The sequence below is a fragment of the Coturnix japonica genome, chromosome 1, assembly GCF_001577835.2.
Source record: "Coturnix japonica isolate 7356 chromosome 1, Coturnix japonica 2.1, whole genome shotgun sequence".
In the NCBI taxonomy this organism is placed as follows: Eukaryota; Metazoa; Chordata; class Aves; order Galliformes; family Phasianidae; genus Coturnix; species Coturnix japonica.
In genome coordinates, this window is record NC_029516.1 from 99675737 (window position 1) to 99699519 (window position 23783).

Sequence of the window (23783 nt, forward strand, 5' to 3'; positions counted from 1 at the left end):
AAATGTGGTTAGATTAGTTTTCCCTTGGGTTTGACCTCAGTAAACTTATCTTGCGGTAGGACGCGATGGCTTTGCCTTTATTGTGTTTATTATCTCAAGACAGTTGTTGTGTGTTTAATTAATATAACATCAAGTGGTGGTGCGCCTCTTGGGATGGGGTGCTGTGTGTTCTGCACTGTGGGTTTTTCCCCTACCCCAGAGCTTTGAGTCATCCCTCCACGTGGTCCCGCTCCCCTGGCTGAAGAGGGCTGTTGTTCCGTGGCACCGGAGGGTGGGGGAGAGGCGATTTGAGTCATCTTCAGTGCTTTGCCATGGCATACGTTTCCTGCCCAGAAGTTGGGATTGGTGTGGCCGTGGCAAGCAGCCCCGCAGTCCTTCCGGTTGTGCCTCATGGTGTTTCCTGCTGCCTCGCGTGGCCACGTGCGTGTCTTCGGGGTGCAAAAAGAAAGCTGAAGCACAGCGCTCACAGCTTGACCTGTGTGCTGTACGGATATACGGGCAGGTGAGGGCTGGGCAGGTGAGGGCTTTAGTGTTGCACGTAAGGCAGAAGCCGTTCCTTATGTGCCATTCATCTCTATTTTGAAGCGATTCTGCAAAATAAAAAGGAAAGCGGTCGGTAGCACGGCAGCACATTCCATGCTTTTTAAGCAGCCTGAGTCCTTCCTGGCATGGAGAGCTACTGTTGATTATTTAACGCGTTGAATGGGGCATTGAAATAATTCCCTTTTTATTTTACAGCTTCACACCCCGTACGGGTACAAAGTTTTTCACGGCAGCGCCGCTCTACCCTTTAGCTTTGAAAGCAAATTCCAGCTTACATATTCAATAACAATTACTATATCTCTACGTAACCAAGAGGGGCTCCCCCCCCTCACCATCGTGCGCCCCGGTGGGGGCAGAGAGCGCTGCCGATGGCTGCAGCGCTCGGATTAACGTAATGTGTGCCAGACATTCCTCCTATTTAGATGCTGGCTGGTCCTGAATGCGGCCGTGTCTGTGTGAGGCGAGGGAGTTTCCTGCTTTAAATCACCAGCAGGCTCCGGCTGGGCGTTCCCTCTCGCGCTCGCTGCCCTTTTTTCCTTCCCCCTCAATGAGTGTCCTTTGTGTAACCCCGCTAATTCAGAAAATTCTCCGCGGTAATTGGAACTGCCCCATCACGTGGCCGCCGCCCGCTGATTGGTTTCCCTTAATTGGCGGGTCGCTATAAGAGCGGCGTGCGGCGGCGTGCGCGCAGCGGCTGCGCTCCCGACCCGGCCCCACCGCACCGGGGCTGGGGGTGCATTAGCGGACGGGTGGGGGCTGCATCTCTGAGTGGCTTTGGGAGCCGCCCGGCGACACGAAGGGCGGCTCGGTGAGTGCGGAGGGAACGATTGGTGGGGGGTGCGTGTCTGGCCCGCGTTGAGCAGCTATGGGATCCGCCGGGCGCTGCGTGCGGCCCCGGGGTAGGCGCTGCGGTGGGGCGTGCGGCGTCTGCTTCTTGCCTTCCTTTCGTTTTGTTGGAGGGAGCGGTTTATAAAGCGCTTCTAGGAAGCCCGGTGGGGGAGAAGCGAGGCGAGCACGCGTGCGGTGGCTACTCGCTTTTTGCGCCCCGCCGGGGAGGAGCGCTGCGCGAATAGACGCTCTGCGGGCGGCGAGGGGTCGGTGTGTCGGCTGCTTCCGACGTCCCTGGGCCGGCAGCAGCGTGGGGAAAGCGAGGATGGGAGCAGTCGGATGGGAGCAGTCGGATGGGCGCTGCGCATCGTGGTGTTATCCGCTGGGCTTCTGAATCCGGTACGAGTTTGGAAAGCGAGATCGTGTGTTAAGCGCGCATCAAGCGGTGCCGTTGGGTTCTGTTTAAATATAGCACCGTAAAGTGGGGCTGTAAGAGCTGGGTTGGGTGAGGAGCGGGAGTACCTGCGGTACAGCGTGGGTTTGGCGTGTCTTTAAGTAAATACAATAAATAGCGAACGTATTACGTGGAAACTGTAACTTCGGCTTTAAATCTGTTGAGTTCGTGACTTTATTTTTTTTTACTTTCTTTTCGAGCTGTAACTTCAGGATGTGTTTAGAAAGCGTTTTGGTTATGGGTTAATAGAGATGTGCTCCGTGTGACACTCCTCAGTGTCTTATTTTGCTGCTTTTCTTGGTTTTGAAGCTCCGGTTTTAAATGCACTCATAAAAAAGTAGAAGCTATTCACCGTATTACATTCCTACTATGAAGCTTGTCTTAATTGTTGGAAGGCCTTTCTCTCCTTCCTCAAGTGATTCTCAGAAGTTCTTTGAACAATGCTTTATGTAAAAATAGAGCTCAAGGTTGCTGGGTAGCTAAATTTATAGTGAAAATGAGTAGGAAATGCCTAATAAGAAAAACAATAAAAATAATAGATCTCAAGATAAGCATGCCTTCTAAGAGCACTGTGCCTTAGCGAATGGGGAAGAGCGTAACCTGACTAATGCACCGAAGCCCTCAGCTTGGGGGGTCAGAACTAGATGATCTGTGAGGTCCACTCCAACCTAAGCCATTCTGTGATTCTTAGCTGAGGTGCAGCTCGATGCCACCTAAGGAAAAGGCTCTTTTTAACTGCTCTGAGGTCCTGTGATCATCTTGGGGTTGGGGAGCAGCTCTCTACAGCTGGGTACGTTTTTCCTTATAGATTTACCAATTAAAATTCCAGAGAAAGAATTCATAAGGTTAGCATTCTTGCCAGAGGTTCCCCCCCCTTCTTCCCTTCACCCTCCCGAAAATGAAAAGCACATACAGCTCTGCTTGAGTATGGAAAGCTTAAAAAAGGAGAATCCTACCAGAGTTGTTGTGTGTTAATAAAAATGATCAGCAGCCTCTCATCGGGGTTTGCTCACCTGTTTTGAAATACTGCTATGAGGTGAGGGCTGACTGGTTTTAACGTAGGCTGAGATTTCTGGAATTAACATCAGCATGTCTTGGTCTAATTCTGTTTAGATCATGTCTATTGCTTGTGTTTTGGTTTGTGTCATACTGTTGACTGTTCCAGTTTATTCATTAAAAAAAAAATCTTAACTTTTGTAGTAGATGATCTCATGCAAAACCATATCTTACGTGAATTCTGTTAGTATGTTGTTGCTGTCTGAGTTTTGTGAATGTATATAATGAAAACATTTACAAACAAAAAAATCCTATAACCAGTGAGTCTTGTAATGTGTTTTAATATCTGTTTATGTTAATTGAAGTAAGTAGTGGTGCTTGATGACTGATGCAGAGAAAGGCAGGGGTGGGAAATGAGCAGAACGCGTCTTGTATGTCAGCAGATATTTTGCGTCAGTTGGCATCTCAAGTACTGGAAGGGCTACGTGGCAGAGTGGCTCCTGCCCTGGTTTAGATTGCTTTGGTAGCACTGCAGGAGTCAGTGGAGTCTGTAAAATGTTTCAGCGGTGCAGATGGCAAGAGGGTGCGAGCATTGGGAGGCGCCTGCTGTGGGATGTCGTGGTGTTGAGAACTGCCAGATAAGAGTAAATTCTGGGTTCCTTATTCCTTTTTGTTTTTGACAATATAGATGATCGTTGTGGTCCCTTTCAGCACAGGCCATTCTATGCTACATGGCTCCCTGTTCACCCCCACTGGATTGTAGGTGGGTTTTCCAACCAGATCAGTTTTGGGGTGAGGGATGTCTGAAATCCTTCTGTTAGCTTCAGTAACCTATGGAAACTTCCAATGTATAGTGTGTAACTCCTCCCACTCCCAGAACATCTTGAATGGGTTAGATTATATAAAGTCACTTTATGTTGGTTTTTTTTTTTCCATGAAACATGTGCGTGGTGCTGGTGGGTACCTTTTAACAAGTACGATGATTTATCACTTCTTAGAAAATGGTTCATTTATTTATTTCTTACCGGGAATTATTTTTGGGGTTGTAGTTACATCTCCAAATACCTGCAATTCGGGGAAAGCTTTTAGTAGGCAAGGATGCCCACTGTTTCCATCTCTGAAGATGTGTTATGTTTATTACTACTTAGTGAAAGGGGAGGAGGAGTTACCTGCCCCTTGGTGTGCTTGTCCTTTGAGCAGTGAAACATTTTCACCTTGATGTTCTGACTGTACTGAAGTTCGGAAACTGGGCTCTCAGTATGAAAGCCGTGCTGTATAAAGGTAGAAACATTCTGTTCACCCAGCTGTAACTTTAGCACTGCAGATAGTTCTTCTGCACCTATAACTGTTGGAAATGCAGTGTAATATGACTGCAGCATTTCTCCCAGGGGGGTGATCGGACTATTATGTCTGCCTTGATTTGTTCTTACAAATAACTTTCCAGCTCTTGCTGTGATAAGTAGAACTGATGTTACTTGTTTGCTTGGAGATTTTGAGATAGAGGACATCTTTCAAAACACGTGTATATATGGCACATGTATAGACTTGTGATAGGCCACTAATGCTGCTTTAAATATCTTTTTGGAAATTCTCAGCACAACAGAGCAAAGCCTAAGCTATTGGATGGGTACTTTGAGGTGCACTGTGTATCTAAATGTTTTTGTTTCCTGCATGTATGATAAATGTAGTTATAGTTGTTTCAGCTTATAATGCCAAAGCATTGCCATCTCATTTCTGTTAATATGTTGTGTTGCTCCTAAGGTTGATAAGCAGTATAAATTTAAATATGTGATGTATTGGTATATAAGTATATAAGTCATTGCTATGCTGTGAGTTTAATAGTCAGAAGGTAAAACTGACTTTATGGCTCAAAGCAAGTGAAACAAAGCTAAATGATGAATTCACTCAAGAAATGGTGCAGAATTACTGCATGTTTTTAGAAGCCGATGGTGGAATGAAGACCTGAATACAACATATGAAAATGACCTATGTGGCATACAAGAGGTTCTCTGGACCATCGCCCTGCCCAAAGTGTTAGGCCAACTATTTTTAGGTGAATCCTGATCAGTGTACTTCTAACCTGCTCTTAAAGATACCTGACACAGCTAATAGCCATTGCAGGAAAGCCTGCCTTCTGTAGGCTTTCCAAACAATAAAGCCACTGCCTTACCCAAATATTCCTAGCAATAGGTTTGAACCACAGCTGTTTGCCCAAGGAGAAGGGTCTGTACGCTCTTTCTAAACTGTTGGGCTTGTATGCCTCTATATCCCACCTCTGTCTTGAATCTAATCATCTGGTTGCTTAGATGGAGCTCAGATGGACCCAAACCGGCTGTGATGGTGGCAGTCACCAAGAGAAGATGGGTCTGGTAGGGTTCAGGGGAGGGTGCTATCTGCAGTCTTCTGGAAGTAATTCTGTTTCTAGAATGAGTTTTGTTTTTAAAGAAGAAAACTTTAGTCACCCATGAGTGACTAAGATGCAGAACAGCTGAGTAACAAGCATCGATGCTAAGGGAAGAAAATAACCGTTCTTTAAAGTATACTACACTGCCCACTATATCATGGGGTATTGCAACAGATAAACGTGATGTGACACAACTATTCCCTACAAAAACGGAGCAGGCAATATTTTTCTGAGATGAAAATACCTACTTGTATGCCACTGTTCAGATTCTTGCCTACCTGTGAGATGCACTTAATTTGTTTGTTAGGCTGCATTATAGTTGTCCTTTCCTACTGCTCACTTAGGGAAAAAATTACTCTATTCCCAGGTCAGAGCAGTTTTGTTACAGTGTTTGCTGTTATCTCATGGATGGCACTATGAAGCCATAGTCCTACCCCAATGTTATATCAGTATCACTTAAAACTTATGGTTTTGTCTTGATGTCTAGCCATGCCAACCTCTTATTCATGTTCATAGTGGTAAGTTTTTGGTGTTTCCAAACTCCTTTGTAGGTAAGGGGACAAACCCTCTTTACTGTGGATGTGTGGATGCTTATTTGTGTTACAGTGGCACATGCTGTCTTTTCATGCAAGACAGCAATGCAGCTCCCTTGGTGAATCTACAGGTTGAAGTTATACTCTACAAAACATCAAGTAAAACTCAGCAGCTTGGAAAGAATCATGTTGGCTTTTCAATGGTAATTCTACCCTACATCTTTATAATATCTCTGCCCACTACGTGTAAGGGCATCTTCCTGCTCACTTCTGGGCTCCTCCTTGCACGTTTGCTTATGTTACTGAAAAGTCACACTCTGTAGTTATTAAGTGATGAGATTTATGTGTTTCACAATCATCTTGTGCCAGATGTTTCATTTTTCTTTACTGTCAGAAGTATCTACTATAAATAGGTGCATGGTGCTGTTCAGCTTTGGAGCTGTCTTGTCATGGTGAAACTGTTTATAAATCAGTGTTCATTTTAAGAGCAACATCTGGTCTAAATTTTGCAGCCAGCTGTTCACACCTTAAGGAAAACGTCACGGGTCTCAATGACTTGTGAATAATTAAATATTTGTGTTCTACTAATCTTTTGCTGCCCTTGCTTAACAAGTGTGTGGTTGGGCACTAAATATGAAATGGTTTCTGCTAGCAAATGATCTCTGTCTTCATTGAAATTATAGGAGTAGTTGTGCTGTTGTGGGGCCTGTTTGGCATAGTCTTCATTTGCACTGGGTCAAGAAAAATAAGTTAAGCAAATCAAAACACTAAATAACACATTTGGAAATTATTTACAAGAACAGAATTATTGTGTACAGACAACTATGAGAGTAACTTGTTTAAAATTTGAGGCTTAATTAAGAGTTAGGATACTGTGGTGGGGAAGGTTTGTCATTCAAAAGTGAGCTTTACAGGATGGGGTTTGAATGCTTTGGATGGGAGGTGATTGTAGAAATATGATTATATGATGGTATTCCTGGCTTTGTACAAGAAGGGAGATATTTAGTAGTAGCAAACAGAAAAGATAGGGAAGTTGGTGTTAGATTGGCCAAAAATATACATAAAAAAAATAAAGGGGGGTGAAGGGGGGTCCTGGAAAACTCTGCAATGAGTTAAAATATTTTAGCCATCCTAATTACTTTAGGAGGCATCTGAAGAAGTTGCAAGAACTGAGAATTGTTTTGAATGAACTGAGAACACAAGTTTTTTTTTTTGTTAGTTCCTTAAGCTAAAATAAGTGAGGATTAAACCTGCAAGGTAATATTGCAAGTTGATCCAATTTCTGACCAAGTTCATTGGGTTAGCACGATGAAAACTTTAGCATGGGAAGGAGCCTTATACAGCCTCAGCAAGTACTTAACACTTCAAACCTATGACCTTAATTAAGCTTCTGAATGAATGTACGTATAATGAGGTGTAACATGTAAGTACACATCTCCGGTGGCTCTTGTCTGTAGTACAAATCACTTATCAGTGCTCTACTCTTTCTGAATCAGTTGAATTAAAATGCGTTTTCCAGTGCTTGAGGGCATTTCCTTAGGAGCTTGGTAGAACACTGTGTGTGCTTTGCTTTGTGGTTACCAGTGAGCTTCAAGGATGAATACAGGTGATGTGGTCCCCTGTGAATGGAAGAACAATCATGTTCATTGTCAATAATGGCAGCATTTCCATCTCATATCTATAGCCAAGGCAGCCTCCAGGTGCCAGCTCCCTCAGCCAGCAGCTACCTGTGGCACAGAGTGACAGCAAAGTACCTGGTCTGATGGGTGAGGTTTCACAGTGGGCAGCTGTGCTGCTCTTGGATTTGCTGCAGCTGAGATCTGGCCAGCAGGGCTCTGCTCCTCTGACTGAATTCTTCGGAGAGGAAGGAGCACATGGGAGGCCTCCCTCCTTGCAAGCAGCTGTGGAATGAGGATGAAATCCAATGTTTACTCTTTCTTCCGGCAACTATAGGAAACGCAGCTCTCATGTACATTGCATAATTGTATTTGCAGTTGCAATAGGGAGAGCCCAGAGAGGATGCAGGAAGAGCATGGTGTGAGAAGCAGTTTTTCCTCTCACATCAAAGCGCAAGGGCCACAAAAGTAGCTTTATTAGGGAACTGCCCTGATCTTTGGTTAAGGGAATTATTCTTCTGGCTTCTGAACATCTTCAAAAAGTTGTTTGGCCTTCAATTAGTAGGTGCCAGCTAACCTGTGCTGCAATGCAGTGTCCTTAATGCTTGGAATTAATTGTTAGTGGGATCAAGGAAGGTGTGCCTTGCGGCTGTGGTGGGGAGCTGGAAGTCAAGTAGGTTCCCAGCTTGCTGCTATCTGCTGCCTGATGAAGGTTGTATGTGATTGATGTGTTGTTCTTTCAAAGGTGTTGCTCAACTAAAAGCCATCAGTTGCTCCATCTTCTCCACTGTTGTCACATCTGTGAATTTAGCCTGGTTTTACACTGCTTGGACTTGTGAGAGGTTGGAGTGATTATGAATGGTGGAGTATTGGAACAGGCTGCCCGGGGCCTGGAGTTACTGTCCCTAATGATGTACAAGATATATGTAGATGTGGCACTGAGGGATGTGGTTAGTGGGGTTGGGTTGGTGGTTGGACTAAAAGGTTATCTTAGTGGTCTTCCAGCCTTGATTACTCTATACCCAAGCTCTGTATTTCCACCTTAATATCTAGGGAACACAGAAGTTCTCCGTTTGGTCATACAGGTGCAGTATCAGTGTGACTCCTAATTGTGGCACTACTCTACCTGAGTGATCACCTCCCTCCTTGAAACAACTCATGAGCTGCTAATTGAGAAACTGACTGTTAAGCAGGACTTGCAAAGAACTTCTGTAATACTGCAGCTGAAACTGGGGATGGTGAAATCTCACTTCATGTTCAGAAAACCAAAGCACTTTCTGGCAGTGGGTCTGTCTGAAATCTGTGCATAGTCTTAGTGCATGGATGTCAGGGTGATGCTCAGTTGCGGGTGCCTTGTGGGTTTTGTTTGGCCATTTTTGGTAGGTGAAGTGACAAGAAGTGGGTCATTTCTATGCATGAAAGGTGACATCTTGTCTTCTAGTAACTTCATGAATAGCAGCAGCAAAGTTACTGCTGCAGGTACTACTATGTAATAAAACTGATGTGAGTGTACTTGCAGGATTTCTTCTGTTACAGAAAAAAACAAAAAACCTGCTGAACTACTGTTGTCCTATGCAAAAGCTTCTTTTTTTGTTGTTAAGTTATGTACTTCAGTAGCTCTGCTGTGTCTTAAAGGTTGCCCTGAAGAAGTTACATGGGCCATCCTGTAGGAAATGAGTGCGGGCTATGGCATTACACTTGAAATAGAAACCAATTGCCTCTCAACTATCAAGTGCCGGGGTGTGTTCTTACTCTCAGTTGAAGCTAGGAGATGTGTTCTGCACCTGCCTCATCTGGTTGGGAGGGGGAAAAAGTACTTATCTTGTAGAAGAGCTTGTGTTTTCCCCAGAAGCTTCTGTCCAGTGAGTCATGTGGTGTTACCAGAATGTCCCTCAACAGAGTGTGATTGCTTTGTATATTTTCAGTGTGCCTTTTGCTGCCTGGAAATTTATACATTAAAACTTTGACTTCTTGGCTGAGCTTGAGCATAGAATTCTATGGTAGAGGAGCAGTATGTGGTACCACATAGGTGCACATCAATCAAGTGCCTGGGTAAGAGCAGGAAAACTTATTCAAATATTCTGGGGGAGGACTACAGATTAAGCTTTTTCTCTCTGTAACACCTTGGAGAGCTGAAACCATTGGAAAAACTGTTGGTGAGCTGTTGGGTTAGCTCTTTTTCAAGGTCTGCATTCAGAAATTCAATTAGAAGGGAGTAGCAGAGTTGCCAATAGACATTCTGAATAGCATAGCTCTGCTGTCAGCCCAAAGCTGTCTTTCTCCCTGGAATCTCTTTATTTTCCCTAGCTTTTTTTGGTGCGGGGCTGTTTCTTGTGCAGTTTTGTATGTGTGTAATCTTATAGAATGTATTAAGGGGGCTTTGCACATGTGGTAATAAAAAAAAAAGTTAAATCACTTAGACACCTTGATTTAAAAACAACACACCCACCTCATTGTGATGCTATTCAGGGAAATGATTCAGTGCAGTTTCGGTGGGTTTAAACAATGGCTTAGTGGCACACCTATTTGGTAGAAAGCTAACTTCTAAATGGGATGCCTGTTTTCTGCAAGTCTCTACATAACTAACAGCCGTACACTGAAACTTGGTAGTACTCATGTCCTTCTACAGAGAGCCTCCTTCTGTGTATGCCATCTTTGCATGTGTTGAAGATTGAAGAATGAATTGGATTTATTGAAATATTGGATACCTCAAGTTACGTTTCAGAACAGTTTTAGCTTGCCGTAAAACATGCCTAGAAAAGGGTTGATTCACAGTCACTCTGTTTGAAGTAGTACGCTCGATTTATTTATTTTTTGCATGCTTCCCATAGGTTGTGAATAACAGCAGTGTGAGTTTTTGTCTTTATCTCTTTGTTCATGGCCCATTTGAGTTGCAAATAATAAGAATAAATTTCAGAGAGCTCATAGTTGTGAGTCCTGTGCATAAGCTTGTGTTCAGAAGCAGTGGAGTTTATATGGTGAGTAACAGTCTGTGACCACAAAGATAGCCTGAAGGTGTGCTCACAACCTGTGTGCTGGTGTATCAGTATGAAATCTCTAGCTGTAATCTCTTGAATACAGTGTGAATTTTGATGGCTTTATTCCTGCCCACGTGCATCTCAGGCACACGCTTCAGAGTGACTGTGCAGTGGATGGGTACTGTACAAATGAGTCAGTTCCTGTTCCTTTGGCTGAAGCTTCGTTAGGAGTTCTCAAAAAAGTATTTCAGAATGTGGATGTGGTCAATGTAGTCATTTTCCAGGCATCTTAAAGGAAACTCACATCAACTGAAAAGTGAACTTTGAACTCCCCTGTCCTGTCACTAACAAGCCTAGAGCTGCGCTGGTTGGAATTGCTTTTTTGCTTTGGTTTACACCTTCACTTACAGCTTGTGCTTCTTGCCCTCATGTGCTCAGCAGTTTTTCAGAAGAACTTCCAGTGATGCTTCTGTATGTGACTGACTCAGTGCTCCGTGGTGGTATGTCAGCTAGATAAGTAATTAAAAGCAGCTTCTGGCAAATTTGAAGCCACATCTAATTGTTCAGCATATGTTTACATAATGCCAAAAGTGCTTAAACCCACTAGGATCTAAAGAGTTATTTCCCTGTTGTTATTGCAAGATGTAGTATGGAACACTTCACTCCCCACTGTACCTCCCGGGATTTAATACATAGTTTTAACAGTGTAAATTCTTCTGAAGGCACCAATTATTAGAATGTATTTTTTTCTTTTGAGGTATCATATGGATTATTTTCACTGGAACTGCTTGTTCTTTACTCTGAAGCTTTGCTTATTTTGAATGCCTTCATTTTAAACAATTTTCCTGTTGTCTGATTACTGCAGTAGATATTTGTACATGTAGTACTTGTATGTCATGCATGATATGAATACATTGTGATCTAGGCTCTAAAGTTATCTCAAAAAAGACTTTCAGTACACTTATTCCAGTGACTGACATGTATACATCTATTATTGGGTTGTTATCTTGTGCTGTTTGTATTCATGTAGGTGATTGTGTTTTTCCCCATCAGTTACCCAGTGATGTTGCATGAAGCATTCTGCCAGCAAAACAAAGAACCTTCCTCTAAGAGCCTTTCAAAGGCTACTGGAGTGGCATGGTGAATCAAATAGGTCTGTAAGTGCCGCTGTACTCTTCCTTTAAGAGAAAATACTACTATGCAGATAATAGGAAAATATTTGAAATGTGTTGGAGCATGAGTCCCTGGTCTCGTATCTGGAAGGTGTTATGGATAACTTGAAAAGCAGTAAACAAATGACTCTGTGGGACTGGAAGTGCTTTTTGACAGGCTACAGCAAAGAGATTGTTTCATGCCTTATTTCACATGTTCACAGCAATACTTGTGAATCTGTTATGGATGGGGAAATGAAGAGGAGAAATAAGTCTTGAGCTGAAGTTGATTGTGCTGTTTACAGGCACAATAGAGAGTCAAGGGTACTCTACTTCCTTACTGCATATCAAAAATATTCATGTGTTTGTTTTTATTTGGGGATTTTCCCCATCTGTAGAAAACTGAGGATTAATGGCACTGGCAATCTGATAATGACTCATGTTATTGCAATGCATTGCAAAATGTCGGGTATATCTAAATCTTATTGGGTGGGTTATCAGGACTATTTTGATTGTTGGTTTTTGGGCTTTGGTGGTTTTTAGTTCTGCTTTAATAGTTAGAATTGTATACTGCTATTATACTACAAAGACATCTTTTTATTCTCTTCATGTTGATATTAAGAATAAAAGTGTACAGGGTGAGATCTGAATTTTCATATGGCCATGTCTAAGTTGTCTTGTTGTCATCTTGACCCATAATAGGAGGTTAGCGCTAATTTTGTTTGCTTCAGAGCTTAAATTTAATTGCAGTAAAGGATCTGATGCATTCTTCTGTTCTATGGTTTGTTTTGCAGTGAATTTCACTTCACTTTATTTATTCAGATAACCTTGCTTTTAGTTAACTACTTCACTGTGAGTGAATATGGAAATCTGTTTGTCTTAATACAGAGATCATCGCTGACTTTTAAAAGAACAAAATGCATGTGTGTATGCCTATGTCAGTTCGTCTTGCAGTTGTAGAGATGGAGGCCTCACTCATGGAGATGCCTCTGTTCTGGATTAAAACCCTCTGTTAGTAATTCTGATAGGAACCAACCATTAAGTGGTTGGTCTGTATCCTCTGCTTTTGAATCCATATTTGCTCTTAAACTTCATCTGAGCTTTTTGTGCTTTTCAAGTGCTTATGGCATTCCCAGTGGGATGTTTGCTTGATTGTACTTACTGCTTTATTTGGACACTAAATCACTGGAGTGTTCTCTGCCATCATCTTTATTTTGCTATTACCAAGGATAGTAAATAAGGAAACCTTCAGATAGAAAGTTAGTGAGTTAGTTCAGGCCTGGCTCAAAAAAGGCTTTTCTTGTTTACTTGAGATTTCCATAGACAATGCAGATATGCTTTGAATGTGTTTAAAAAAAAAAAAACAAAAAAAACTTGGATTTGAAAAAGCAAACAATTCTGCAAGACTCATAAAACCTCTCCTAGATGGAGCACCTAAGATTGTTCTTGCTCTTGCTCTCTGTGATGGTATTCTTGGAAGTAAGGATTCATAATAAGATCTTACTTTAAAATGCAAGTACTGTTGAACTCAGCTGTTCAATATCTAATGAGTGTGCACTGCAGTAATTCAGGTGGGATGAAGTAGGTCAGGTATAGCCTACATTTCTGTAATGCAGCCTGTAGTCACAGTCTGTTTTGAGTTTTTCCTAAGTATGTGTTAGGAACCAGGAATAATGGCTTCCCAGAAGAGCTCTTGATGGTTTCAAGTTGAGAACTGAAGTTATATGTACGCATAATGGGCATCACACCCACCCTTACAGTGGTGCTTATTTGGACCAGACTGGGAGTCCTCATGAGAAGCTGCAGTAAGAACTATTCTTATAGTTCTAGTAATTCCCAAAGCAGCTTTTCATATTGCAGAATGAATTAACTCATTGTCTGCCATCGTACGTCCTAGTATTAGAGTGTTAATCTCAGAGTTTGATTCATATATATTGCTTAATACATGGTCATGCAGTTTAGAACTTAAGATTGGTTATGACAGAATGGAGGATAATGCCAGAATCTAACAAGAGTCATATTTAATCTTGTATATTGTTGATATTTTATACTGCTAAGAATGTCACTTCAAGAGCCTATCCTAGTTCTCATTCATTCTTCAGTGCTGTTAATTCCTCACCACCGTCTTTGTCTAACCTGAATAAACTAATTATCTTGATTGTAAGATCACCTCAGCCAAAAATATATTGCTTTCTATTTGTCTGTGTTACTTTCGGGACTGTATTCCTGTAGTTCTGGAAGTCTGTCCTCTCAAGAGCTGTTTCTTGGTTCTTTCTAGCTATATTTTATACACTGGCCTTTAGTTTTTTCTTGGTTTTGCTGGAGGTGGTCTAAAAGTGGCTCATGCTGTGGAAAAACTGGAAGATAATCTTGGCAAGACTCTGAATTGATAAAGCAGCCTGGAGATTACATCTACTGGGGGAGAAGATGATTCTCCAGCTGGTCTCTCTTCTGTTTCATGGCAGCTAGATCACTCAGACAAAACACTGTATCCACAAGTTCATTGTTTTCTCCTAAGTTCTGTATTTCCCATTCTGAGAAAGGGATAAAGTAAAAGTTAAATCCCTGGTGTCTCTGCCTCTTATTACAATGTGGTCATATATACTTTTTTGACCTATTAAGTTTGTGGCTTTATGGTTTTTCTTCAGTATCCCATTCAGCTCCCTCCCCTAGTGTTGGGTTGCTAAACTATGCCAGAGTTGTCGTTGCATGTCACAAGTAACCTTTAATTTAACAGCAGTAGTAGTAGCATTGTCAGCATCTCTTGCATCCTTAAGACCTATTCTGGACTTTCTTGCCTTTTTACCTTAATTATTGTGACTCTTTTTAGAAACTTCCTGATTAGCAATCAGTATGTACAGAGTGCTTTTGCACTGATGGAAGCAGCCACTTATTTGCTGACCTCTTCATTATTTTTATGATGCCAAGCATGAGAGGTCATTCTGGCTTTAACTTGCACGTGTTACTCAAATGTTAATAACATCATTAAATAACTCAGCTGATTGCCTATGTAGTACAGACCCAGATCCAAACAGGTCCTTCTGTTTAACTACACAGAGAAGCTAGGGTAGTGCTGACATCCATCACTTTCTCCTGCCAGTGTGCTTATCTATCTGTTTACCTAATCTCATTGCTCCAGTGCAAGTGTGTGTATATTTATGTAGAGAGATCTTCATTTATGTGGTTGTTTCAGTAAGATGTAGCTTTCCTGTTTTCCTTACGGAGCCTCTGTCTGTATTTTAAAACTCCCCTGCTGGTTAACTTTGAGAACTGGAGCAAGGATTTCTACCACAGTGTGCCTGGGAATACTAACTTATGGTGAGAAATTTAGTAACTTTAGATTCACTTACTGCCTTTGACACTGCTACGTCCCTTTTTACACATGGCTGCTTATGCCTTCATGCAAGTTAAACAAGGAATGCTGTGCATAGACAGCTGTGCAAGTTTGTGTTTGAATGAGGTGACCTGCTTGTATGTATTAGTTAGAGAAGATTTATTACGGGTAAATATATTGACTTATTCTACAGAACCAGTCCTTGTACTAAGAAGCTTCTCAAAACATTGTACCTGTTGCTCTTCTGTGATGTGTACTTCTATCTGTGGTCTAAAGGAAGCAGTCATGTGAGCTGTGGGGTAGACATGCACATTAAGGTCTTTGAGGCATAGTAGCATGCTGTTGTCATGTGATTATCTTTAGGCAAGATAAAGTATGTCCCTGACTTTCACATTTCTTTCATAATAGTTTTTATTAACACTTAAAAACCGTGATTATTTTTATTATTATTGTGATGGGCCTGATGTTGTAAATAGTTCAAAGAGTACTTACTGTTCAGAGCAGGAGCTGTTGAGAACACGTATTGGTCAGAACAACATTCATTTTAGAATTTCTGGAGACCTTAACTGGATACATCTGTGCTGTTATCTGGAGCAACTCTCTGATTTCCAGCCATCTGAGTTCTTTAATGTTTCTTGGTATTCTTTGTACATGTCTTTTTCTTTAACATTGTCTACCTGAGACAATTGGGCTATTTGTTGAAGTACAGACTTTGTATTTTCTAAGCATATATGTGGGTAACATAGCATTCAGCCCTTCCTGGTGTGTTGTGTAACTTGCCTCCTGTATTTCCAGGGGAAAAAAAAAAGCAAGCTTGCTGTTGCATAAGATAACAGGTGTGAAATTTTGTGTGGACTTGTTCTCTTTTTCATTCAAGTAGGATTGTTTTAGCACTTAGTAGGGGAAAGGATGGTGACTGTCTTGGGGAGAAAGTGTGTCCGTCTGAGTCATAAGGCATGACAGTGCCCAAACTATGCCAGCAGTTCAGCTTCCCCATCTTAGAGGCTCACAACTAATTGGACTGGAATTCATAACTAAGCAGTCATTGTATTCTCTTTCCAAAGCTGAGCCAGGTCTGCTTGGGGGACAGTTGTTTTTCTGTAGAGTAATAAGGTGATCGGAAACAGTTTAGGTTGGTTTAAAGCATAAATGTGATAAACTTCACATTGCAGTTGGCTGGAGATGCTGGAGGAGTTACCTCCTCCAGATGAGTTTATCATACAGTAAGGTAATTAGGAGGAGAGGGTGGGTAAAGAATTCATATTCACCAGCCTCCTATTGCGTATTAGGGTGTGATGCAGGAGCTTTGTCACGTCATCTCCATAATTGAATAATCAAGTGCCTTTATTGCAAAGTTCAAGTGACACATGAATGGTGTTGTTCTCCTGAAGTACTAACTGCGCTTGGAAGAGTAATTAACTTTAAAATAGGTCCTCAAGGACTATACATGGGGATCATACTGTCAGAGCTGGGAATTTAATCTTAGGAATTGTTGCCATTCAGAAACTTGTCTCATCCCTGGTGTGCTTTCACTAATTCACTGGGTTGCCATTTCAGTGTGGTATTTTCTTCTGCTGGTGTTCTGTGTGCAGCGGTATCTGCCTTGAATAAATGACAGTGGAATGAAAGATGAAGCCCCCTATTTTCCTTTAGGACTACATGCTAGGCACGCTTGAACCACATGGTAGCATAAATTGAATTGCATAGTGGGAACATTGATGGCTGGACTCTAAAAACCTGACTGTGCTGTAGGGGAGAGACTTGTCTGGATAAATTCAGTCACCATCAGAGTTCTCTACTAGTTGGTCTTTTAAAATTTCAGTTGAATCATATCTATCAGCACTAAAAATGGTATGTTGTGCTTAACCTGTTTAGTTTTTACTCATGTTTCAGTTGGATTGCTAGTTAGATTAATACATGGCACGTTGGATGTGCTGTTGCAAGGTGCATGCTGTAAAAAATATTTAAGTGAGCTAACAATCTGATTAAGTAATTCTCTGATATTGTTGAATCTCACTTAGTATCTCTGCTACAACAACAGTGATGTGCTGTGAGCACTAGCTATTTGCCTCTTAATGGCTGGGCTGGCCTCTCCTATACAAGCAGTACACCCTGATGTACGCACACATGCTGCGTCTGGCAAATATATGGAGCAGACACGGGGGCTGCATGCAGTCTGACTCACACCTTACGTAGGTCTGGCTTAGGGATGTGAGCTTGGGGGGATACGGGGGGGGCTTTCATTTCACTTTCCTATCCTGATGTTTTCCTGCTTTGGCAATCTCCTGTGCTGTGAGCACGCCTTATGCAGTGAGATGCTGGGTTTGTGTCCACACAGGCAGAGTGAGCTGGTGGTGCTTCTGTGATGTTGCATCTGCTGCTGGTGTGTGGAGAGCTGCCTTCTGCACTTCTCATGAGGAGCCAAGCTGAAATCCTCTGGCAAGCTGTCTGATGCTCTGCGGAAACAGAGCCCTCGTGGGCAGTGTTTGCTGCTTTTACATTAACTTAATGCTCATAACTTAGTCACCAAATTGCAGTTTTTGTAGTCAGTTTTTTCCTATTATTACCATCCAGTGGACAGTTATAATGTACTGGTGTGCAAGTATTGACAAACTATAGCTGTTAACTGCATGCTGCTTACTTGTGTGAGTGTTGTCCTGATACACTGTGAAAAGGAAGATTATTCCTTTCTGCTATGCAGATAGCTTTTAGGAACCTTAATTCATTCTTATATGCTCCCCTGGCAGCTTTAGGCTTCTCTTCATAAAGTATAGGCTTAGGTAAGTTCAGCGGACATTTAATTTCCTATAAAACTGATTCTGTTTATGCGTGTGTGGCTGAATATTTTGTGTTCATCTTTCTTACACACACACACACACACACACACACACACATATACACACACAGACTCTTTACAGTATCCTTTGAGTTTTACAGTGAAGCCAGTTTGTCTATTTATATTAAATATTTCAAAGACTGTCCATGAAAATCAACTCAGAAATAGGTCCTGGTTAAGGGTAACCGTGTTTTAATTGCTGATAAATGCAACTTTACAAACAAGCTCATTACTTGGCCTCTGAGAATGCAAGTGGTTTTGCCTCTAGGAAGTTGTTTTAGGAGACTGTGCCAACTCTATACCTCCTTAGGCTTGCTCATACTAGTATTCTCTGGTGGAGCAATTCAAAAAATGTCTTGGGCAGGGTTTTTGTAAATGCTCTTAGCCCAATCAGAAGCCTTAGTTAATGGAGCGATGTATAAATAGTGCAGAGAGTCAAGTGACCATCAGCTGGTCTGAATGAGTTTGACCAATACAGTCACAGGGTCTGAGGTATGCAGGATCTGGGATCGCTGGAAACATGCTTTGCTGCAGAGATATCCTGGCTCTGGTGTAATTAGGTAACTGCAGAGGAATTTGTGCGTAAGAATGTGTTTTTAATTAGACACCTGTATTTAATGTGGGTTTCACCTTCTGTATCATTACCTTGGGTTTTAAAAATTGTGCAATAGTTCTCTACAGTCAGTGCCTTGGCTAACTTTTTCATTAAGTAGGGCAAATTGCTGTGCATAGCTGAACTCCACAATTACACACACTCTTTGTAAAGCATATGTCTGCTCATTTGAAACAATGCGCTGAGCTGTTTCACTGAATTCTGAGCTTGAGACATAATGGCTATTTGCCTAAGTTCATATTAGGTAATTAGAAGTTCCCGGCATGCTTGGTGAGTGCTGAAATTCTGTTGTATTAGGCATTAGGTGTGGAAAAATGTTTCTTAACTTGCAGTCCAGTGCACTGACTTGGAGGCTTTTGGCTGTCCCTGGTGAGGATTTTAATAAAACCTGCTTAAACTTTCAGCTCTGAACCTGGCGAGGCAATAGCTTGTTTTCTGTTTAGGAAGTACTGAAAATACTCCTTGCCTCAATTTTAAATATTGTAACATGGATCTTAGGCAAGATAGTAAAACTAGTAAAGCAGCACTTGCTTTTTGTTCAGTCACCTGTGGCAGTGTTGTCCAAAGCACAGTGTTCTTCCCAAATTTAGTGACATCATGGGAAAAACTGCAGTTCAAACTGATACAGTTGATGTTACTTCCCCCCCACACCCTGTAGCCTTCACTTCTGTGATCTTTATACTGAATAGCTATTTCCTCTGCTCATGACAGAATTTAACAAGTCAATGCCATCCCTGTTCTCATAATATCCCATGATGTGAATCTCTTCCACTACAAAACTGATTGATGGCAACCTGCCTGTTCTGTTCCCTGTCAATCCAACAGATAGGATTTTGACTGAGAAGTAGTTATTGACTTTGTTCATATATATGGAAAAAGGTACTGTATCTGTGTATGTCATTCTTGCTTTGAGCTACCTAACTTTAAAACACATCAAACCTGTCTTGATTCAGCAAGTAAAGGTAGGAGTATGTTAAGCAGTGATTCACAGATGTTCTAATCTGCTGTCTTTGTATTTGGTACATAGCAACATCCAGTAGTGCTTTTCCAATTTTATCTTGGTCTGGTGATACAGCTCAGATCCCTCTTGCATTTTTTTTGGTGATAAATCTCTGTTAGAGTTCACCAATGCCAAAGCATCATGTGTCTATATTAAAGAACCTACCACACGTCATCTGTTTTCCTTTCACATGGCAGTGAGAATCTACTTTACAAACATATCAAACCAGTGTACTACTTGATTTGAAATGAGGGTTGGATGACCGAGGCTATTGGTACAGCTTAAGACTTCATATTGTGTATGTGCAGAGCAGGTCCACTGTGCTACAGAAAAGAGCTCTCTGTATCTCAGACCTTTGTGAACCTTTATTTGAGGCCCCATTTGGAGTACTGCATCCAGGCCTGGGGCTCCCAGTAGTACAAGAAGGACATGGAGCAGGTCCATAGGAGGGCCACTAAGATGATCAGAGGGCTGGAGCATCTTTCCTGTGAAGAAAGTTGGAGGGAACTGGGGTTGTTTAACTTGGAGAGGAGAATGCTCTGGGGAGGCCATGTTGTGGCCTTCCAGTACTTGAAGAGAATGTATTAAATCGGGGGGAGCACCTGTTTGCAAGGGTGGATAGTGATAGGACAGGGGAGAATGGGTTTTAAACTGAGACAAGAGAGATTTAGGTAGGATATTAGGAGGAAGCTTTTCAGTCACGGGTGGTGATGCACTGGAACAGGTTTCCCAAGGAGGCTGTGGATGCCCCATCCCTGCAGGCATTCAAGGCCAGGCTGGATGTGGCTCTGGGCAGCCTGGTCTGGTGGCTGGCTACCCTGCATATAGAAGGGTTGTTGATACTGGATGATTGTTGTGGTCCTTTTCCCAGGCCATTCCATGAATTATGATTATTTTTTGCCTTTAAGAGCCCAAGCTCCTGCTGAAAGTGACTTAAACTGCGAATTTTGGGATGCTTGACTTTCTGTACTGGGTGCACTTGCCACCCCTAGACTGGGACATGGTAGTAATCTAGTAGAGAGTTAGCAGGCTTTTTTCTTGCAGCAACAGCAGGATGGTGATTTGTCTTGAGGAGACAGGGAAGTGTAAAGAAAGCATTGCCTGCAAAAGGAGGGGAAGTGGATGGGTTGCGGTAAATAAATTGTGCAGATCAGTTTTCCAGCAGAAATCTTAGTATCTGTTTCTCAGCTTCAGCTCTGCTGCTCTTGCACTTCCAGTAGCACTAAATACTGGTGAAGTGCTGTCAGAAGTACAGGCTAGCAGTGATACTATATAGAGATCAGGTAATGTCAATTCCTGATTAAATACTGCTTGTGAAATGGCACTATAGAGAAGTTCAGGCAAACTGGGGGGTGTAACAGCAGTCGCTCCTTTCCAGAAGTGCTTTATAGCAATCTGTTACAGTTATTGGCTTTCCAGTAGATCTGTCCTTAATCTGATGCTATGGCTATAATCTGTCAAGCATAAATGATAGAACTGTTGTAAACAAATCATTAAAGAAAAAAAAAAAGTGTAGAAATACCCTTACAGTCAGTTAAGGTTCTGTTTGAAAAAAATAAAAAGCAGTAAATCACTTGCAGGTCAGTGTCAGTGTTGAAAGTATTGTTGTGAAAGTTGAAAATCTCATTGGTTCCAAAGTGTTTTAATTCAGTATTTGACATATTAGCAGTTTGGCCTTGTTTGTTTGTTTTTATGTAGCAAGAAGTCAGCATCCAAGTCTTAGCACTTAAGCTCTATTTGAAGAATTCAGGAAGTTATACTAAGTCAGCATTGAAAGGACAAGCTAGATGTGTGTCTATTCATGTTTTTCTTGGATGTTCTACACAGAAGAATTATAGGTTCAGTGCAGAGATGAATTGAAATTCTTTCAATTGATATCTGAGTCAAAGTATTTCTGATCACTGTGTTCAGGAGTTTTTTATGCAAAGACTCAATGCTGTTATCCAATAGCAAACTAAGCAGCTCCTTTCCTTCCCTACTAAATAATGCATTGGTTGTACTTCTCTCACTGCGATGCGGGATATGTTTCACCATTTCAGGATTACCTCTGTGCCTTTACACTCAATTTGATTTAATGCCTGGACAGTGTGAGAATAGCCTGTTGTATGAGAAGCTGAGAACTTTTCAAACTACAGTGAGGATTAAGGGGAGACTTCAGTTGGCTTTTGTTCTGATATTAGAATGCTTCAGATTTATGAGCATTTCATATTAGCTACTTTTGACTCTTTACTGCTACAGGAAAATAAAAACAGGTTATTTCAGATTAAACTTTCAGGAACACCTTGTGAATACCTGTTCATTATAACAACTAATAAGTGTGTAACTGAAGTGACATTGTTCTGACAATGCTCTTTTCTTGTAGAACATTAACTGTGGATGATTCTTTCTGTAATGCGGCTACACAAATGTTCCTTACACTAATGTTTTTTCTAATTGTTTCTGCAGGTGGTGTTGGACAAATGATGTGGATCATTCAGCCCAGAAACTAGTAGTTGCCCATCAGTCGCTCAGTAGTCAGTGTAGATTCTGTCTTTACAATCAGCAGCTACATCTGGCTACTGGGTCTCTGATGACATCTCATATCTTCCATCTAGACTGGATTTCAGCGTTCTCTATTCAGTGCAGAGCAAGTTCACAGTGCTAACAAGCGAACATCAGAGGTGTGGCCTCAAGTAAAGAATTGGATATATTGGATGTTGGATCTACTTTACAGTGGGAATCAGATTAAATATCTGGATGTTTTATATTGGGAAGCAGAACTGTTTTCCATAGCCTGTTTTGGGAGCTGTAGTTTAACTGCTATCTATAAATTTCAACTATAAAATTGATAGCACTTAGTCAGTGAAGAATCTTCAGCCTACCCTAACCAAAGGGTAGGTGCTGGAAGATAATGTCTGATTGTGTGGCTATTACATATCATGGGAGGAAATATACTGTGAACTGTGGACTGCGGTGCACACAGCTGCTGTTAATCAGTTGTGTGGGAAGACTGTCCAGGTTTGGGGCATGAACCTGGCATACAATGTAGATTTCTGTGTTTGTTAAGCAACAGCTACATTGTCTGCTGGGTTTCCAGCTGCCTGGAAATACAAAGTGGAGGGTTGTCGACAATTTTTTTTTGGTCAAGTTGCCTGTCTGCCAATCTTAAATAAGGAAAATAATGTGATTGAGGTCTGTGGGCTTCCTCACTCCTTGTTCCAACTTAAGTGATCCAGCTGGTGTCTGCAGAGCTGGCAGCCAGGGTGGATCTGAAGCTAGTTAGGAGGAAGGTGGTACAAGAGTCCAAAGTGTTGCAGGCATCGGAACTTGAGCAGCTCTCACGTGGAAGCTAATGCATGCTGCATACATAGCCATTACCTTGCCTTGGTGATGGTCTTGTTTTTCTTTAAACTTCAGAGAGATCTGTGTGTGTGCTGTATGGTTAGGAAATCCTTTTGGAGAAGGGAGTACTGGGAGACTTCAGTAGGTAATGCTATGATAGTTCTGATAAATGTATTTTTAAAGGAGTGCTACACATTGTATGGCTTATAAACAAAGTGCCTAGAAATAAGTGGGGAGGAGTAAGCTAATGTCTTGAGTTGCTGGCACCAGCTGGGTCTCTTAAGCTTCACCAAAACTAGGATGTTTCACTTGTGTACTAAATTTAGCTGAGCTGTGACAAAACAGGCGGTTTCAGTTTGAGAAAATTAAGCCTGGAATAGCAGGAGACTGTCCATTCAGACTTGAACTGTGGCCATAGTAGTGAATGGGGAAGCTTGCTCAGCTTGAGCTTGTACAGCATGTGGCTGTACTGTTATCTCTTCAGTGTTGGTATCATATGCACTTTGACCATGGATGTTGGAAGAGCTATGACATCCAAACAATGAGGAAATGTGTAGTTTTGTTAAGCCTGTGTTCTCTGATTATCTACAGGTTGTTACAGATCAGCAGGCATCCAGAACTTCATTTGAATAGCATACTTAAAGAAGAAGGGTTCCTAAGTGTGTGCTTGTATTTAAAAATTTGCTTCTGTTTAAAAACAAATAAAACTTCTAGCGGAAAGAACTGTGTCATTCTGTTTACTGTACTGAACTAGGTTTCCACAGGGTGTTGCAGGAACTAAGGAACATAATGTTAATTAACACATCCAATGTAGACAGTCCCGCAATTCACCTTTTGCATTTGTGTTTTCTGTAGAATTGTACGGACAGTTGCATACTGACAGTATCTGGAGCACATTGATTCTACATTGAAGGAACTGGCTTATCCATATATCTTTGAAAACTGCTTGTTAATGTTTAGCAAGTGTTTGTCTTTTCCTTTACATGATTTCTTCAATGCTAATCTGTTAGCATCTATATCTCTGCATGAAATTGTTGAAGATTTAGACATCATGTTCATTGTTTAAATTAATTGGCACTTTCTTGGTTGTGTTTCTGATGTTTCTTTCCATATAGCCTCCTTCTGAATCTTGACTAGCATACTTATGGCATTCATAAAAATGGCAATATATTCCTG

General features: G+C 41.6%; 2 long non-coding RNA genes across 4 annotated transcripts in view; one reads left to right on the top strand and one right to left on the bottom strand.

Annotated features, from left to right (window-relative positions):
* Window positions 1-23327, top strand: part of LOC107324186 — a 77387-nt gene extending 54060 nt beyond the window's left edge. For all 3 annotated transcript variants that reach the window (XR_001559430.2, XR_001559432.2, XR_004309641.1), the window contains exon 5: window positions 21732-23327. This is a non-coding gene — a long non-coding RNA (uncharacterized LOC107324186). The remainder of the gene's footprint in view (window positions 1-21731) is intronic.
* LOC107324200 lies at window positions 104-1152 on the bottom strand. The gene is made up of 2 exons (XR_001559436.2): window positions 876-1152; window positions 104-590 (listed from the first exon to the last, which is right to left on the bottom strand). It is a non-coding gene; the product is annotated as an uncharacterized LOC107324200 (long non-coding RNA).
* Window positions 23328-23783: the final 456 nt, after the last annotated feature.